Source organism: Lytechinus pictus, chromosome 17 (assembly GCF_037042905.1).
Source record: "Lytechinus pictus isolate F3 Inbred chromosome 17, Lp3.0, whole genome shotgun sequence".
NCBI classification, from domain to species: domain Eukaryota; kingdom Metazoa; phylum Echinodermata; class Echinoidea; order Temnopleuroida; family Toxopneustidae; genus Lytechinus; species Lytechinus pictus.
Window position 1 is genome coordinate 23,090,048 of NC_087261.1, and position 9,388 is coordinate 23,099,435.

Below are 9,388 nucleotides of genomic sequence, written 5' to 3' on the forward strand. Positions count from 1 at the left end.
AATATCAAAAATTAGATAAAAATCTTGTGAACTACTTTATCAGTTTCCAACTGATCAATTCTCTTTAAAAAATGGCACATACATTCATGTTGAGGTGAAGATGTCTAAGACATATTTTTGCCTGTATCAGAAATCATGTTGCCATGGTAACAACATATGATATAACGAAAATTAGGTGAAAATTTTGTAGTTCGAACTCCTTCATCTTTTTTCAACCAATGCTCATGAAATTTGGCACACACATTAGTCTTGAGTTGAAGATGTGCAAGACATATTTATGTCTGTATCATAAATCGTGTTGCCATGGTAACAACATATTACATAATGAAATTAGGTGAAAATCTTAGGGTTTGAACTCCTTTATTAGTTTTCAACCAATTCTTATAAAAGTTGGCTCACACATTGGTTTTGAGGTATAGATCTGCAAGACATATATTTGTATGTGTTGGATACTGTGTTGCCATGGTAACAGCATATTAAATCAATAAATGTGTAAACACATCTTGTGGATTGAACTACTTCTTATTCTAATGACATAGGCCTATGCTCATGAAATTTAGAACTCATAGGTTTTGAGGTAAAATAATCTGCAAGACACATATTCTCATTCCTCAAAATATGTGTTTGTAATTGATAGTAACTACTCACACCAAAATAAGATTAAGACAATGGTCAATGCTATTAAACTGTTGTTTGGCTGCATAGAGAACTACATGTAGATGTAGGCTTATTTCTAGTTTTAAGGGGGTGCTAGACCTCTAGATCTCGAACTACAGTCCCTAGCTTTAGATCTAGGCCTAGATCAAGATTCTTTAGATCTAGTCCTATAAATAATCCAACGTTAGATCTCTAGCCTACTTCCCTTTTCAGGCCTAACGTTAGATGAGTAGATCTAGACTAGCCTACATTTTATTATTTTTATATTTAGAATCTGCATTGAGAGTCTACAAATCTCTAGATCCAGACCTATTACATGTAAACCTAGATTGATATAGATCTAGATCTAGATAGGGGTCTAAATTTTACATTTTTAGTCTAAGTTATTTAATCTAGATCTAGGCCAGCGATAAAGATTCTAGATCAAACAGTAGACTAGATCAGCCAGTCCTAACGTTAGGGCTACCGGCTAGGCTAGAAATAGAATCTAGAATGAATAGATCTAAATTCTTACATAAATCTAGGCAAGGCCTAGTCTAGACTGAGCTGTTGGTCTAGGTTCACGCCTGTTTTCTAGTCCTGGACCTGGAAACCTAAACAAGTCCCCAAAAATGTTTTAATGAAATAAAAAAAAAACTCTTCTAAACAGCTTTTTCGTTCTTTAAATTTTGAAAATATTCTCACTCATTCACTGTTAGCTCCCAACAATTTTTGTCACTAGCATAAATCTTTCAGACAGCGGCGTACCCAGGATTTTCCTAAAGGGGGTCAAATTTTTTGGAGGATATTTCGTCCGCAAAAAAAATAGACAAGCAAAAAAAAAATGGTTTTCAACCAACAGATAAAGAAGATTTCATACCAGAAAAAAAATTGACAAGGAAAAAAAAAAAAAAAAAAGGTCTTCAGTTTCAAAAGAGGGGCATACGTTACAAATTATTAATTTTGCTTCTCAAAGGGGGGGGGGGGCGGCCGGCCACTGGATTAGTTGTGCCTCGTCAGGGGGGGCGGCGTTTGCCTCGTCAGGGGGGGGCAGTCTGCCTCCCTGCCCCCCCCTTAGGTACGCTAGTGCTGTCAGGTCATTAAATACATTTCAAAATTTCGCTCGCGCTACGCGCTCGCAGTAACTGTTGACCGAGAGAGTAAATTATCTGTTCACATGGGGCTGACAAATCCAATTTTCAAAGCAATATGCTTCTCGCGATGAGAATTTTCATTACTTGTTTTAGCGAGATACACATCCTGCTTATTCATAATTTTCATAAATTTCAGCTCGCGCTACGAGCTCGCATTAATTGTTTGATTAGATAGCCATCTTGTTTATGATTATTTATTTGGTGATATAATCATCTTCGTGACCCAATGCAAACAGAAAGTCCTTAACAGGTCCCTTTTCAAGTCACTAGGGTCTACATTGAAAAAAACAATAGCTCGCCCTTCTCGCTCGATTCAAGATGTGAAATCGGCAAAATATTTGTGTGCTGCCCCCCCCCCCCCCAAAAAAAAAAATGTCCTTTTGCCTCCCCCTAGGTAAAACACTCTTGGTGCGGCCATTTCCTCGGACCCGATCCGCATAGCAATGCCCCCAAAAAATTATTTAACCGAGAACAAAAACGAAACGTTATCAGGGAAGGAAATGAAAAGAGAGGAAGATGGAAGATATGATGCAATATGATTTTTTGATATGATTGAGCTAATACTAGGGCACAATCATACAAAAAAAAATCCTGTTCATACCATAATATGACCGGGACATTTTGGGCTCTTGCCCCCCCCCCCCCCCCCCTGGCCACCGACCCCTATTCCGCCCCTGTCGGTTGGTTGGGCTTGATATTGATTGTTGGTTAGTTATTACCATAGAGGTCCAAGTTCTCCAAAGAGTGCCTCTAGTGGATCCTCTCATTTCCAAACAAGTTTTTGTTTAACAAAATACTATAGTATTTTCAGTAATTTTTCTGTAGTTGATATGTTACGATATTTGATATGTATTTGATTGCTTTATGTATATGACGCCTATTTGATTTATATTTGTATTAGTTATGATGTCCATGATGGAAATTGAAAATTGGTTGGTTGGATCGACTTGCATTGGTTGGTTAGATGGGTTTCTTATGGTTAATTGACTGATTGGTTATTACTATCATATGGATCAACGGTCTAAAAGTAGTGTGTTTAGTGGATCACCTAATTTACAAACAGGTTTTGTTAATACTATTGTACAATTTTGTATATGTCTGTAGTTGTAATAAAAATTGATATTTATTGGAATCTGTTCATATACATGATGTACATTTGATTGATATTTGTATTTGGTTATGATGTACATGATGGAAATTGAAAATGAACTTGAACCTGTTTTGATTGGTTGGATTGGCTTACATCGGCTGGTTGGATTGGCTTGCTTGGTTGGGCTTGACTCGCTGATTGGTTGGGATTGTTTTGGTTGATTGGATGGGCTTGCATTGGTTAGTTGGATGGGCCTGTTATGGTTGGTTGGTTAGGATTGTTTTAGTGTTTGGTCTGATTATTGAGTCTATTTCCTTATATTGGTCAAATTTCAAAACCAAGGTGAGGGACTGTATACTAATTAAGTCAATAAAATCAGGAGAGGGGAACCAAGGTTCCCAAAGTCTCCTGGCTTGGAAGTCCGGCTGGATGTCTTCCTCCCGGCAGGTTCCCCTTCCAAGATTTCAAGTTCAGGTCTTGAAGCCTCTCCCCCAACTTCATTCCACACATATGAGTTAATAATGTATTGAATAGATAATAAATGTCTGGAATCCCGGTTGGATCTCTTCCTTTCCCTTTGGAAGGTCACGTGGCCCGGGTCCCCCCTTTTAATTTGACCTACCTCGACGAGTTTTCAACTGCTTGATTGTGGCTTGATGAATATTGTTAGAACTCAGTCCTTGTTAACAAATTGTAAATGCCGTTTTATTACGGGTATATCCCCCAGGGGCAAAACAAGTTGACATGGTTGAGAAACAGGAATTCATGTTTGATCTGTGTTTATTCTCGCAATTGCTTTACCTGTAAAAGAACAAAATATAATCCCAATCCTAAATGTTTTGAAAAAATTTGATTTTAATAATCAGCAAATCCTCTAATATTATTGTATATCATTGCTTAACTTGTAACATTGCGAACTTGGTAAAACCCTGAATTTACAAACACACAAACGCCTGAATAGCTCCTAAGCCAAAAAAATAAAAAATTACCAGATTAAAAACTTAACAAATCCATGGTCAACCACAACACCGTTTGACATGCAGTATTTCAGAACGGTTATTTAATCAGGCATACTTGTAAAACAACACACAACAAATAAAAACAACAATAGGTAAAAAGAAATATAACGATCACCTACCCTTTTTTTTTCGATCACCTACCCTTTGGTTTTTTTTTTCTTCTTTTCGTCTTTCTTCTGTGCAATTGGAGATTGCGAAACCTTGACCCCATTAAGATACTTGCACAAACATGCATGATAATTGAAGAACAATTAGTGTTCCAATCATTTTTTAATGGAATGGCATCACCATGGTGTACTGGGAAAGTAGTATCCAGGTAGAAAATTGAAGTTTTAAAGATGGGTTCATGTCGCTGCAAATGGTCATGATTGTCTCGGTGAATACGTTGACGTTGACTTTCCCCCCTTTATCATATTCGTATCGCTCTTTATCATGTTTAAAAAGCATTTATGGCTATATATCGAAAACTGTTTCGGTTCGAAAGTTGTTATGACCTATTTTGCTTAGAGCAATGATGCATCTTAAGTGATTGAAAGAGACACAAAGTCAAGTGGACGTCTCCGTAAGAAAACAAATACAAATCAAATCAAATTTTCAGTGATCAAAAATAGAAATGGTAAGACGCGATTATGCGTATCGAAAGAGTATTTTTAAGTAGGATACGGCATTAATTATATGACGGAAAATTCTTATCAAACAAATCGTGATGCCCGTTATCGACAGTGTGAAAATATATCTGCACCGTTGAAATTGAGCATTTTAACAGACAAGAAAATGTTCATAATATTTTCACAAGTCCATTATGTGAACACAGTGTGACTGTGGACACAATGTGTTACACTGTTCTTTCCAGCAGAGACGATATGTCAGTATGTGTTGTTAAGAAACGTATATCTCAGCGCACATTACTTGATGCAATCAGATAAGAAGCACAGGGGACATATTGATACTAATATAAGGACCTTGTATTTTAAACAATATTAGGAATTTCGTATTTTATGCAATGAATTCTCGCATTTTGGGGGCATAACGTTATATTCAGCTTTTCAGTGGAGGTTTTAACTATTTTTTTTTTTTTTGGGGGGGGGGGTGGGTAAGTAGCTCAATTTTTTGAAGACATATAATCATTGCAGGATGTGAAATCCGTGTAATATTTGTTTTTCCCTTTTTGTTTAAAGATACCATAGCAAATTTGTAAACACGGACATTTTCTGCGGTGCGCTATCTTCAGGATCTGATTTTCCATGTTATGCATTAGCGAAGGTGTTTGCAGTTCGTAACCTTATAGGTCTACATTTCAGCTATGCTCACTTATGTACCGTCATAGAGGTTAGTTTCATGGGTTAATAAGATATTTGAGGAGATGGCGTGTCGATGATGTAATAATGTCTGAAAGTTTAAGATAATTATTAATAAAGAATTGAAAGTGACTATTTATTGTAAATGCACACTTGAAAATGGGTGGGAGTTAGTACACCATTTTTGGATTGAACATATCTGTTGAATTTTATACAAAGCTTTATAGAGCACAAACTCAATGTGCTGTAAGTGAAAAGAGGAAATATTTCATAAACATGAATATGTAATAAACATTAATATTCATGGAAATCTTCCATTTAAAACTTTGATAAGCTTTCTTTGAGATAAAATTTAGTTGAAAAATGTGAATAGTAAATATTCCAAGAAGCTTATATTGGTTTGGGCTTAGAGCAAAGGCATAAAAAAATCCTTTGCCAAAACTGAAATAGACAAAAATTGTATAGCAAAATTGGGTTGTCTATTTAAGGATCTTATTACAGTATGCTGACGACAAGTTAGTCTGTAAAGGTGCAATTGCTTTACTTTATAGTTACTTAAAACTTAAAGCCATTTTTGTCTAACCTGCGAAGCAGAGTGAGACTATAGGCGCCGCTTTTCCGACGGCGGCGCCGTCAACACCAAATCTTAACCGAGGGTTAAGTTTTTGAAATGACAGAATAACTTAGAAAGTATCGAGTCCTAGCTCATGAAACTTTGCCATACAATAAATCAAGTATTACTAAACATCCTACCTGAGTTTCAGGTCACATGACTCAGGTCAAAGATCAATTAGGATCAACGAACTTAGACCATGATGGGGGAATCAACATCAAAATCTTAACATAAGGTTAAGTTTTTGAATTGTCATCAAAGCTTAATAATATATGAACCTAGTTCTATAAATTAAACATAGGATTAATCATGTGTTACTGATCAACCTGCTTGAGATTCAACTCACATGATCAAGGTCAAAGGTCATTTAGGGTCAATGAACTTTGGCCAGGTTGGGGGTATCTGTTGAATTACCATCATAACTTTGAAAGTTTATGAATCTAATTCATGAAACGTGGACATAAATGTAATCAAGTATCACTGAAAAAAATGTGCAAGTTTCAGGTCACATGATCAAGGTAAAAGGTCATGTAAGGTCAACGAATTTTGAAAGTTTATGGATCTGATTTATGAAACTTAGACACAAGAGTGATCAAGTATCACTGAACAGCCTGTGCGAGTTTCAGGTTACATAACCAAGGTCAAATGTCATGTAAGGTCAACGAATTTTGGTCATGTTGGGGAAATTTGTTGAATTACTATCATAACTTTGAAAGTTTTTGGATCTGATTCATGAAACTTAGACATAAGAGTAATGAAGTATCACTGAACAGCCTGTGCGAGCTTCATGTTACCTGACTTGGTCGAGAGTCATTTAAGGTCAAGAAACTGTGGCCTTGTTGGGGGTATTTGTTGAATTACCAACATAACTCTGGTAAGTGTATTGGTCTAGTTCATAAAATTTAGACATAAGAGTAATCGAGTATCACTGAAAATCCTGTCTGAATTTCAGGTCATATTTAACAAGGTCAAAGGTCAATGAACTTTAGCCATGTTGGGTTTTCTGTTGAATTACCATCATAACTTTGAAAGTTTATGGATCTGATTCATGAAGCTTGGACATAAAAGTGATCAAGTATCACTGAACATCCTGTGCGAGTTTCAGGTCACATGACCAACGTCAAAGGTCATGTAAGGTCAACGGCCTTTGACCAAGTTGGGGGTGTCTGTTGAATTACCATCATAACCTTGAAAGTTTATGAATCTAATTCATGAAACGTGGACATAAGAGTAATCAAGTAACACTGAATGACTTGTTCGAGTTTTGGGTCACATGATCAAGGTCAAAGGTCATGTAAGGTCAACGATTTTTGGCCAAGTTGGGGTATCTCTTGAATTATTATCATAACTTTATGTGTTTATGGATCTGATTTATGAAACTTGGACATATGAGTAGTGAAGTATCACTAAACAGCCTGTGCGAGTTTCAGGTTACCTGATTTGGTCAAAGGTCATTTAAGGTCAAGAAACTTTGGCCATGTTGGGGGTATTTGTTGAATTACCATCATAACTCTGTAAGTGTATTGGTCTAGTTCATAAAATTTAGACATAAAGGTAATCAAGTTTTACTGAAAATCCTGTCCGAATTTCAGGTCATATGACCAAGGTCAAAGGTCAATGAACTATAGCCATGTTGGGGTTTCTGTTAAATTACCATAACTTTGAAAGTTTATGGATATGATTCATGAAGCTTAGACATATGAGTAATCAAGTTTCCCTGAACATCATGTGCAGGTTTCAGGTCACATGACCAAAGTCAAAGGTCATTTAAGGTCATTGACCTTTGGCAACTTTGGAGGTATATATTAAATTGCTGTCATAATTTTCAAAGATACAGTTTATTAAATGTGGATATAGCGGTAATCAAGTATCACTGAAAAGTCTTAGGCCGCATGATCAAGGTCAAATGTCATTTATTGTCAATGAATGTATCATTATATGAATGGTGTGTTTTTGAATGATTATTTTATAGTAGTTTTGAAAATCAGTACTGCTGCTATATTGAATCGCTCGATGCAGGTGAGACTGCCAGAGGCGCTCCACTTGTTATGAGTCAGATATATGAATATTTAGTCGATTAAAAAATAAATTTTTAGAAGAAATTACACGTTGATAGTAGATTTAGTTTTGGTTCATGAATAATTACACGTACATTTAATTCATAAACAATTAGCAAACAAGCTTATTTTAAGCTATTCACGACTTTTATTCACCTGAATTTATTGTTCACGCCCTGTTAAAGGTGGGCAAGGGTTTTTATGCTTGCCACTTTCAACTGAATAATTCTGAATTTTTATGTGTTCAACTATCTCGGGCTAGAAAACAAATTTTCATTTAGTTAAGGTGTCATTCTGAATTATCTGACTTTTCATAAAGTTTAACCTTGTAACATTTTTGGTATGCCTTCCTTCTTAGGATTGATTTCGATAGAGAGTATATTTGTTTGCTACATTCAGACGCTCAATGGATTTAGAAAAAAAAAATCAATGCAATCTGTTACTTTAAACGATGAAAGTAAATTTGAGATTTTCAAGTGAGAATAGTTGGTCAATCTTTGAAAACAAACGTGAATACATGACGACCAGTTCACACAAATAAATAAAAACCAGTTCACACAAGGTTATTCTTTTAAGTGCATGTTTAATTCAGTATGTGTTCAATTAGATAGCTCAAAATACATGTACGTTGTATTTTATGTTATCTTTACAGATTGAATAAAACCTACCACTCAAAATGTAGAATTATCTTAATCGTAAACAGTTCACATGTCAGCTTCCTCTTTGTACTATCCAACTATTCTTAGGTAGCATTTACCAATTAGTGATTATGTAAAACGTGAGTGTAAGGCTGAGTTCACATAGAAGTATAACATTCGGTACACGATGCATGTTTTTGAAGGTCACGCGAATAGCTTGAATCGAACTATAGGATTAACTGTATCATTATATGAATGGTTTTTTTTTGAATGATTATTTTATAGTAGTTTTCAAAGTCAACACTGCTGATATATTGAATTGCGCGATGCAGGTGAGACTGCCAGAGGCGCTCCACTTGAAATGAGTCAGATATATGAATATAATTTAGTCCATTGAAAAATTACACTTTTAGAAGAAATGACAAGTTAATAGAAGATTTAGTTCTGGTTTATGAATAATTACATGTACTTTTAATTCATAGACAGCAAGGTCTTAGATGCTATTCACGAATTATTTTGGCACCTGATTTTATTGTTCACGCCCTGTTAAAGATGGGCAAGGATTTTTATGGTTGCCACTCTCAACTGAATAATTCTGGATTTTTATGTGTTCAACTATCTTGGGCTAGAAAACAATTTTTCATTTAGTTAAGGTGTCATTCTGCATTATCTGACCTTTCATAAAGTTTAACTTAGTAACATTCATTGCATGCCTTCCTTCTTAGGATTGACTTCGATAGAGAGTATATTTCTATGCTATATTCAGACGCTCAATGGATTTAGAAGAAAAAAATCTCAATTCAATCTGTTACTTTAAACGATGAAAGTAAATTTGAGATTTTCAAGTGAGAATAGTTGGTCAAACTTTGAAGACAAACGTGAA